General features: G+C 44.3%; 1 protein-coding gene across 4 annotated transcripts in view; it reads right to left on the reverse strand.

Annotated features, from left to right (window-relative positions):
* The window catches only part of Cpeb3 (cytoplasmic polyadenylation element binding protein 3), a 189,721-nt gene that overhangs the window by 178,388 nt on the left and 110 nt on the right, over positions 1-11,223 (reverse strand). The window contains exon 1 of one of the 4 annotated variants that reach the window (XM_028882888.2): positions 10,950-11,198. The exons of 1 other annotated variant lie outside the window; for it this stretch is intronic. The gene's annotated coding sequence lies outside the window, so the exon portion shown is untranslated. Of the gene's footprint in view, positions 1-10,949; positions 11,199-11,223 lie in introns of those variants that run through there. 2 more of the 4 variants (XM_028882885.2, XM_028882882.2) reach the window with 2 other exon arrangements.

Genomic DNA, 11,223 nt, shown 5'->3' on the forward strand with positions numbered 1-11,223 from the left:
TCTGTTGCAATGATAAAATACTGACCAAAGGCAACTTGGGGAGGGGAGGGTTTATTTGACTTACATATTCTAGTCACAGTCCTCATTAAAGGAAGTTAGGGGAAGAACGCAAACCAGAGGAAACACAGGAAACATGGAGAAGAGCTGCTGACTGGCTGAAACCTCGAAAGTCAGGCCCCGTCACCTGCACCTCTCTCAACATTCCTGTCTTCCAAGCTTCCATAACAGCTCATTACATTCTGAGAATTCAATGGCTCTTTCTAGCCCAAAGCTTCAAATTCTCCCACTATCCTCCCTCCCTAAAAACAGCATGGTTAGTTCTGTCTCAGCAACAGCTGACTAGTATCAATTTGTCCTAGTTCGCTCCTGTCCCTGCAATGATCAAAAGCAACTTGGGGAGGGAAGTATGTACTTCACTTTACATGTTATAATCTGTCATCAAAGGATGTCAAGGCATGAATTCAAATAAAATCCCTGGAGGCACGAACTGAAGTGGGGACCACAGAAGAATGCTGCTTACTGGCTTTCTCTCTATGGCTTGCTCAGCCTTTCTTATACAACCTATGCCCACCTGATAGGGTGGCACCACCCACAGTGGGCTATGAGCCCTCCCACATCAAGTGGAAACTGAGAAAATGTCCACAGATGGGCCCACAGACCAATTTCCTCATTGAGGCTCTCTCTTCCCAGGTGACTCTGTTTGTGTCAAGTTGATACAAACACAAATACCTTTTGCTTCTTTTCTTACTTGACTAGAGCCTCTAGCGCACTGGTGATTAAAGGTTTCAAGAGCATACATCCTTGTTTTAGCTCCGTGGGAAAAATTCAATTTTTGGCATTTCAAAATTCACCATTTGGCATGAGGTTGGCTAGGTGTTTTTTTTTGTTTTGTTTTGTTTTTTTAATAGATACACCTGACAGGTTAAAGAAGAACCCTTCAGAGCTGGAGGGATGGCTCAGCAGTTAGGAGCATTTACTTCTCTTACAGAGGACCCAGGTTGGGTTCCCAGTACCCACTTGGTGGCTAATAACTAAATGTAACTCCAGGATTCAATGGCCTCTTCTGGCCTCCTAAGGCACTGCACATACATAGCACACATACATACATGAAGGCAAAACTTCCATATACAAAAAACTAGAAAGGAAGAGAGGGAGGAAGGAGGGATGAAGGGGAGGAAGGGAGGAAGAGAGGGAGGGAGGAGAAAAGGGAGGGAGGAAAGAGGGAGGAAAGAGGGAGGGAGGGCGGGCAAGTCGGCAGGCAAGCAGGCGGGCAGACAAACCCTCCTACTAATTGTAGGCTCCTGTTTTCTCCCTCTCAATATCAAACTGGGACTGAAAATAACAAATTAGTACATTTGACTTTGGTTTCCAGAGTATACACTTGAAAAATGATTTATGAATTTGTGTGCACCCAGGTGCACATGCGGAGGTCAGAAGACAACCTGCAGGATTCAGTTCTCTCCTTCCATCATGGAAGTTCTGGGAACGGAACTCAGGCTGTCAGGCTTGGTGGCAAGTGTGTTCTCTCCCAGAGCCATCTTGCCAGCCCACATGTGATATTTAATGCTCACTTTTAAAACATTTCCAAAGTGTTGCCTGATTTTTCTAATTTTTCAGCCAATTATCTCCAAATTGTTTGAGGTCTGGGTAGCATGTGGCTGCAGTCTGCGTTCTTCTAAACTCAATCTGCTCCCTTTAATAGTCTGTCTTCACTTCTCCATGGCACCTCCTATTTCAGGGTCACTGGCATCTTTAACCCTTCCGACAGAGAATCTAGCTGCCTCTGTGAAGGGCCACTCTGAATGCCTGTGAAGGTGTAACATTAACAGAGGGTTGTGGAAATAGCAAACCTTCAAAGTAAATTCCAGGAGCCACAAACAGCTACCAGTCAATTCAGAGTCAAGAACTTCCCCAGGAGGGAAGAAACTAGAGCACAGGCAAATATACACATTAAAACAAAGCCTATGTGCTGAGAAGAACTCACCAGATCAAGTGCTAGGCTCAATACCCAGAATCTAAACCCAGAACAAACAAACAAATCTCCTGGATCCTAAGGGTTCTAAGGATTCTAGATAGAAAACAAAAAAATACTTTAATCCACATGGTATATAGCTAATGAAAAATAGACATATTTTCATTTGTTTGCTATCATTAGAGAAATGTCCGTTCAGATCTTTTGTCCATTTTCAATTTGGGCTATTTGTGTTTATTATTGATCTGTTTTTGGATTTTGTTGTTGTTGTTGTTGTTGTTTGCTTTAATAGAGTGTTGTTATATAGCCCAGGCTGATCTAGAACTAGCAATCTTCCTATTTCAATCTCCCTTGCCACTGGGACAAGGTGGGCTAAGGGCATGCCACTGCACCTGGCTATCATGCTGTAGGTGCAGGAGAAGAACACAGCATACCCATTTCATCACACAGAGAAGAGAAATATGAATGTTCCAATGTAAAGACTAACCAAATGAATCTTTTTTTACTGCTTAAACTTGAACAGTAAAGGAAACTGTTTGGCTCTAATGTTTGATGCATGCATACTGTGGTAAACAAATGCCATTAGTGTAGGTCCAATGCTCTGAACAATGCTAATGTGCAAGGAATATTTATCTGCAGTTGCTTATGCCATTAGTGTAAATGTTAATGCAGCGGAAATGCAAACGATGCTTTCCTATTATTATGAAAATAGCCTGACTTCACACATTCTCTGGAAAAGGTCTGGGGAAACTCTAGGGTCTACAAGACCATATTTTGAGTGGCTCTATGAAGCACATGACTGTTTTAAAAAGGAAAACTATTTTCCATATATATTTTCTCATAAAATTGGCACTCCAGCCTATAATCCAAATACAAAGGAGACTGAAGCAAGAGGACCACGGAGAATCCAAGACCAGTCTGGGCTACACAGTGAGTTTCAGGCCATCCTAGACTACAAAGTAAAATTCTGTCTAAAGAAATCACAATAGCTAAATAAAATGGACATTCCAAGGTTAAGCTACAGAAGGGAAAATATAATATGCTGCCCTGTAATTATTTTCTTTCTGTACTAGTTTGATGTCAAATTAACACAAGCTAGAGTCATCAGAGAGAAGGGAGTCTCAATTGAGAAAATGCCTCTGTAAGATTCAGCTGTAAGGCATTTTCTTAATGATTAATTAATGATTGACTGGGAAGAGCTTAGCCCACTGTGGGTGGTGCCATCCCTGGGCTGATGGTCCTGGGTCTATAAGAAAGCAGGCTAAGCAAGTCATGAGGAACAAGCCAGTAAACAGCTCCCCTCCATTACCTCTTCATCGCTCTTGCCTCCAGGTTCCTGCCCTGCGTGAGTTCTTGCCCTCACTGCTTTTGATGATGAACCGTTATATGGAACTGTGAACAAAATAAACCCTGTCCTCCCTCCCCAAGTTGCTTTGGTCGTGGTGTTTCATCACACCATGAATAGTAACTTTAAGACACTTTCTTTCTCTCTCCTCCTCCTCCTCCTTCTTCTCTCTCCCTCTCTCTCCCTCTTTCCTTCCTTCCTTCCTTCAGTGTTGGTATTAAAGACATACACTATCATGTCTGGCTCAAAGTGAGTTCCAGGACAGCCAGAGATACACAGTGAAATTCTGTCTTAAAAAAACACACACAAAAAAAAAAAGAGGGGGGGGGAGGGAGGGAGGGAGGAAGGAAGAAGGTAAGGAAGAAGGTAAGAAAGAAAGAAAGGAAGAAAGGAAGGAAGGAAGGAAGGAAGGAAGGAAGGAAGGAAGGAAGGAAGGAAGGAAGGAAGGAAGGAAGGAAGGAAGGAAGGAAGGAAGGAAGGAAGGAAGGAAGGAAGGAAGGAAGGTGGGGAAGGGAAGGGTGGGGAGAGTGTTTAGGAGCAAATCAGGCAAGGTAGCACTTGCTTATAGTTGGGAGGTTGAGGCAAGAGGATCAAGACCAGCTTGCCCTACATAAGAAGACCCTGTGTAAAAAAAGAGACAGTAGTTCAGGACAGCTCCTTAGGACATGCTGATCAGAATCTCCAGGACAAACCTCTAACTATAAACTAGCCCCATTTCCTACACAGTGGGTCTCTTTCTCATGTCAGCCTACCCTACTCTATGTGAGTGTCCATCTCTCCTAAGGACAAAATCCTAACACTGGCCTATGGAGCTCTTCATTACCAGTCACTCGATGTCTGGGGATCAAGTCACTCTAATATCTCTCTTTGTTTCAATGTCTTTTTATTTATCAAAGCCATTTCTGGCACAGGGCATTTGCACATGCTGTTCTTAGGCCTGAGTACTCTTGCCTCTCTTTTCTAGCTAATGTTGGTCGTGTTCAGACCTCAGTAGTCTAGACAGTTCCTCAGAAAAGCTTGCCCTGGCCTCCCTGTCAAACCATTAATTATAATTCCTTGTAAGCCGGGCGGTGGTGGCGCACGCCTTTAATCCCAGCACTCGGGAGGCAGAGGCAGGCGGATCTCTGTGAGTTCGAGGCCAGCCTAGGCTACCAAGTGAGTCCCAGGAAAGGCGCAAAGCTACACAGAGAAACCCTGTCTCGGAAAAAAAAAAAAATTCCTTGTAAGTGCACAGTTCCAAGTTAACATTTATTATGATTCTCCCGCCAATCAGTAAACTTCACTTTACTGTACTTGGTTTTACTTCCCATTGTATTCCCACTACTGAATTAATTCAAGGCCTTTTCATTATTTCACACATCCTCAGACAAACACATTTTCCAGTTATATAACAGACCTACACCTTGAGTTACAGAGGTTAACTGTCTTTACATCTTTTCATCTAAATCCAGACCCAAGATCCTCTCTCCTCTTAATTTACATAAGGTAGAGCCATATCCCATTTCATGACATTCTCTTTAACATGGCAGTGTGGTGATATATTGTGTGCCCTGATAAACTTTGCCTGAAGATCAGAGGACAGTATAAGCCGCTAGATTAAACAAGGATGCCAGACGGTGGTGGTGCACACCTTTAATCCTAGCACTTGGGAGGCAAAAATCAGTCTGGATCTCTGTGAGTTCAAAGCCACCCTGGACTACATGAGATTGACTCAGTCTAGGAGAGAAACAGAGCCAGGCAGTGGTGGTGCACACCTTTAATCCCAGTGCTTGGGAAGCACACATGCCTTTAATGGCTGGTTGGAGAAAGGTATATAAGGCGTGAGGAGACAGGAACTAAAGGCTTTTCAGGCTGAGGAGTCCTAGAAGTGAGACGTGGCAGTAACCTGTTCCTTTGTCTCTCTGATCTCTCAGCATTTACCCCAATATCTGGCTCTGGGTTTTATATTATAAGACCTTTAGAAATTTGAATATCTGGCCCCAAACTCATGTAACATGGCAGCCCACATGGGTCTTCTACAAACTTGTGAGTTCCTTTGTATTTTTATGCTACTCAAATGACTTTTCCATACACTACCACATTATCATTGTACGGTATTTCATGTGTGAGTACCTTTTCATTTGCTAAGCATAAACATTTTCAGGCCTCCTAAAGGGTAATTACAGTTAATTCGCTATTATAGTACCCATTTACATTATGAATTCTCTGGGCACATCTGCTGAAGGAATTAACAAAGAACTTTTCATGGACAAAAATGAGGGTTCAGCCCACAGTTTACCACCAAACTTGGCAATTAATTGACAGTTCTTTGGAGGGCACCTTAATATGTTATACTGTTTCTCTGAAAAACCATTATTACCTCTTTTGGTAGACAGTTCAAAACAAGTGTGCTAGCTGGGCGGTGGTGGCGCATGCCTTTAATCCCAGCACTCGGGAGGCAGTGCCAGGCAGATCTCTGTGAGTTCAAGGCCAGCCTGGTCTACAGAGTTGAGTTCCAGGACAGGCTCCAAAGCTACACAGAGAAACCCTGTCTGGGAGGGTGGGGGTGGGGAGAAACAAGTGTGATAGAAGAATATTAAATCATACATTATTCTAAACTTGTGGATATATTTAAAATAGCTCATAACCAAGTATGTATGTATGTATTTATTTTGGTTTTTCGAGACAGGTTTTTACTGTGTAGACCTGGCTGTCCTGGAACTCACAGAGATCCACCTGCCTCTGCCTCCCGAGTGCTGGGATTAAATGGGTAGGTACACCACCACCTCCCAGAGTCAATTCTTATTCTTGTCCTCTGAGGCAGGGAAAATCTTTTTATATCTTTAGTTAATTAATTTGTAATAAAACCATAGCAATAGGGAAAAAAAAACAAAGTTTACAGTCATGCCGGTTGCTCCCTTGACTGACTACCTCACCACAAATTTAACCATGTATGAAAACATGTGCACTGTGTTCGGTGGTGGGTCGGTGTGCATGTGGCAGTGCTGTGGCAGTCAGTGTGAAAGACCTTTCTGCCCACCATGATGGTCCCAGGGATCCAACTCAGGTGTTCAGGTTCAGTGTGTGCCCAGACAAGTTTCTAACCATTTTTGGAGACAGCGTCTCACACTGACAGGCCTTGAACTTCCCTATGTGACGAGGATGACCCTGAACTTCTGACCTCCTGTCTATCTACTGAGGTGGGTATTGGGATAACACCTGTGCGTAATCTGTCTGTTTTCAAATGATGCTAAGGATCAAATGTATTGTTTAGTTCATGTCAGGCAAGTATTCTACCAGACTCACCCTGTAGATTTCTGAGACAGGATCTTTCAGTGTAGGCCTGGCTGGTCTGGTCTTGTACTCATTCAGTCCAAATAGACTGAATTCATGATAATTCTCCTGTTTCAGCCTCCCAAGTACTGAGATCACAGGAGTGTGCTACTATGCCTAGCTCAAGTTTCTAACAAAATATGACTTTTTTTCTTCAAAATCAAAGAGTAAATTGTAGTTCCAAATAGCTTGAGTCTTACTGGAAAATGCAAGAGCCATAGAAAACAAAGTTGACAGACAATATTGAAATCCAGGTTCAATGTGTCACCAGGCTATATGTGTGATTTATTTCAAATGCAATAATTTATTTTATAAATTGTATCAATCATGATTTTTGACCTATACTAATATAAAATGAAGTTTTTACTTTTTTTTTTTTTTTAACTTTTCAGCTATATCTATTGCTCTCTTTTTTGATTTGGAGGTTTTGAGTTTTTATTTGTTTCTTGGTTTTGAGACAGGGTTTCACTCTGTAACTTAGGCTGACCACTAACAAAATATGTAACCCAGGTTGGCCTGGAACCGCAATCCTCCTGTCTCACAGCTTCCTAAATGCTGTGATTACAGGTGTGAGCCACAGCACCCAGCTTTATAGAGTAGCCTACAAACGAATCATACTTTTTCTTTTATAAAACATTTGTTAACTGGGGGGAGGGGTTGCATATGCTCCACAGTTCAAGTTTGGAGGTCAGAGAAGAATTTGCAGCGATCAGTTCTCTCCTTCCACCAAGTGGGTTCCGAGGACTGAACAGGCTTAGTGACCTGCACTACCCTCTGCTGAGCTACGGTCTTTCACAATGGGTGTCATTCTCTCTCTCTTTTGAATTTCTGTGCATTGGTTTTGCCTGCATGAGGATGGCAGGTACCCTGGAACTGGAGTTACAGATAACTGTGAGCTGCCATGTGGGTGTTGGGAATTGAACCCGGGTCCTCTGGAAGAAGAGTGCTCTTAACCGCTGGGCCTTCTCTCCAGCCCCTCTCTCTTTTCCTTAATGTTGCTAAGGAGCAAAATCCAGGGCCTCGGGAGTGTTTAATAAAGCCTTATTATTGGTGTACACCCACAGTCCCCAAAACAGAATTTGTTCTCTACTAGTAAGGGTTTTTTTTAAACAGACAGGAAATTGACTTTCCATAAAAATATAAATAAAAGGGGGCAGGAATGGGAGGAGAGGAGGGAGGGGAAACAGGTTAGGATGTAAAATAAATGTATAAATTTAATTAATAAAATTATATTTATAAATATAAAATCCAGTTTTGAAATAGTAAAACTAATATAAATAGGATTTATTATCAATAGAACTATATTTAGGGTAAAATTCAAATTCTAAAGTAGGGTATGATGGATCACCCCTGTAGATCTTAACACTTGGAAGTCTGTGGCAAGAGAATTGTCACCCGTTAAAGGACATTGTGGGCTATGTGGACCAGCCTAGACTACAGAGTGAGAACCACACCTATAATCTCAATGTTAAGGAAATGAGGCAAGGGAGTTTCGGCAAGATGGAAAACAACCTGTCCTACCTACCTAGTGAGTTACATGCCATCCAGGGCTACAGAGCAAGATCCTGTCTTAAAAGGAGGAGAGGGGGTGAGGGCAAGCCAACATAAAGAAGCTGGAGAGATGGCTCAGCTGTGAAGAGCTAGCTGCTCACCCAGAGGACCCAGGTTTGATTCCCATCACCCACAGGGTAGCTTACAACTATCTGTGACCCCAGTAGCAGGAGATCGATGCCCTTCTGGCCTCTGGGGACACTGCCTGCATGTAGTGCACAAATATACAGGCAGGCAAAATGCTTATACACATTACAAATAAATAATTTTTTTTAATTAAAAAAAAAAGAAGCTGGGTGGTGGTGGCACACACCTTTAATCCCAGCACTTGGGAGGCAGAGCCAGGCGGATCTCTGTAAGTTCAAAGCCATCCTGGGCTACCAAGTGAGTTCCAGGACAGGCTCCAAAGCTACAGAGAAACCCTGTCTCGAAAAACCAAAAAAAAAGAAAAAAGAAAAGAGAGAGAGAGAGAAAACAAACCAACAAGAGAAAAGCTGATCATGGTAGCTTTAAGGAGATGCAGGGAAATCAAGATCAAGATTATCTTTTGTTCATTTTCAAGGCCAGACATACAAAACAACAATAATAAATTGGAATTCTCTTTAGTATAAATCACAAAGCTAAATGGATTTTGTGTTCGTCTATATCCAACATGGTTAACTGCTTAAAAGAGAAACACACAATAGAGGTAGGCTTACATAGTACGTGAAACAATAAATAGTACGTTAAATATTAGATACCCTGATTAAACTGCTTATTTTCCTTTCCAGGGTAGACCTACTCCTCTTTCCATGAGAAGGGATATGAATTATAATGCCGTAAAATATTTCATAAAACCATGTTTCTAGGGGCCTATATGTACCACTAAACCTGAGTTCAGACCTGTACTGCCCACATAGAAGCCAGGTGTGCCCATGGCACCTGCGATCCTAGCATAGGAAGGGGGGGGGGGTTGACGGGACAGGAAGATGATGCCACACATGGAGAGGCAGATCCCCGGAGCTCACTGGCCAGCTAGTTTAGGCCACCAATAAGCTCTGGGGTCATGGAGAGACTGGGTCTCAAAACAATAAGGTGAAGAACAATAGAAGAAGCCCCCAAAGTTGACCTCAGGTCTCTGCACACATACATGTAACGACACAAAAAAAAAGGATAAAAATAGCCTTGTATGTGGGTACAGCCTTCAATCCCAGGAGACAGAGGCAGGCAAATGTTTGTGAGTTCAAGGCCAGCTTAGTCTGCACAGTGAATTCCAGGCTAGTCAGGGCTGCATGATGAGACCATGTCTCATATAAATAAATAAAAATAAAAATGCATATTTCAGAAATTGGAGGCCAAATAAACTTATGTGTTTTATTTTATGTATGTAATTTTTTTTATTTATTTATCTGGGCCATGTACATAATAGTACAAATGTATTTAGCGAGCAAAAATAGACTTAAACAGATAAGAGCTGATTGCAAAATTCTACATTAAACAGGAATTTTGAAAACACGTTGGATCTGGGTGTGGTGGGCCATGCCTATAATTAAAAAACTAGGGAGGCCTAGACAGGAGGATCTCAAGGTTGAGTCATCCTTATGCTTCGGATACTGCCCTTGCCAAAGAAATACTAAACAAAGGTGGGTCTGATGGTTATTGTTTTAAGATAGGGTCTCTGTAATCCAGGCTGGTTTTGAACTTGTGAAGAACCTCCCAGATCTCCCAGGCATCCACATGCACTTTTTTGTTTGTTCTCTTGAGACAGACTTGAACTTACTAGTACTGGCGAATGACCTTAAACTCCTGATCCTCCTGCCTCCACCTCTCCAGGGCTGGCATTATAGGATTGCTGAAGGTTTGTTTGTTTTTTAAAGACTGTAGTCCAGGCTGCTCTGGAATTCATTATACAGACCAGGCGGCTTTGACCTCCAGGTAATCCTTCTGTCTCAGTTTCCCAAGTCTGGGATTTACAGGCCTGAGTCCAGGTTCAAAAATCTCACATTTTCACATTTAAAGAAACAGCAAACATTTTTAGCAAAATGTAAGCATAACCGATGGAAAACTACCAAACATGCCACCAATCAGAGCACCAAATAACGCCACAGGTCGTCCAAATTACGCATTTGTTTAAGTCAACAACAGCTCCTTCCTCCCTCAAAGCTATCCCTCCGGCGGCGTCAGAGAAGACAGAGGGATGATTTGTGACTTCTCCCCTTTTCTGATCCCTCGCCCCGGATCCACCTGCTTAGAAGTGTCAAGGAGACTAGAAATGGTTAACGGTGACCAGCTGCAGAAGGAGCCATCCCTGACAACCCACAGCTGAGCAAGCAAGGGCTGTTGATTCACCAACGCGTTCCTTTGGGGGGGCCGCGGGTAAGCCCTGGAGGGCTGGGCGACGGCACCTCTGAGAAGGCAGAGTGGTCCTCTCGTCCACACACACACAGACACACACAGACACACACACACACGAGGCACACACACACAGGCAGACACAGGGGCGCGCGCGCGCACACACACACACACACACACACACACACACACAGAGGCGCACACACGCGCGCGCGCGCACACACACACACACACACGCACACACACAGGCACCGGTGAGAACCGTCGCGTTACCCACCCGCCCCTCGGGAGCAGCCCGGCACTAAGTCCCCCGGTCCCTCCCCGAAGATGGGCTCTGACGCGGCCGAGGCTGACCGGAGCGCCCGACCTCCGGCCGCCGCGGCCCGGCGTGCTGGGGACCCGGCCCAGAAACCGGCCCTCCAAGCCACCTCCCCTCACCTGGCTCGGTCCCACCTGAGCGCGAGAGCTGAGGGGGCAAGACGCGGAGAAGGGGCGCTGACCTTGTTGCTACTGACAGCGGAGCGCCACATGCTGCCGCTTCCCGGACAGCGGCCCGAAGGACATTTTTTCCCCCTGGAGGAAGGAAACGGGAGGGCGCCGGCCCGGCAGCGGCGGGCGCGGCGGCGGGGGTCCCGGCGGGCTGTGCAGCCTCTAGCGGGGACGGTCCAAGGACTACATCTCCCAGGCTGCTCCGAGCCGCCCCTGCGTCGTG

The sequence above is a fragment of the Peromyscus leucopus genome, chromosome 1 (assembly GCF_004664715.2).
Source record: "Peromyscus leucopus breed LL Stock chromosome 1, UCI_PerLeu_2.1, whole genome shotgun sequence".
NCBI classification, from domain to species: Eukaryota; Metazoa; Chordata; class Mammalia; order Rodentia; family Cricetidae; genus Peromyscus; species Peromyscus leucopus.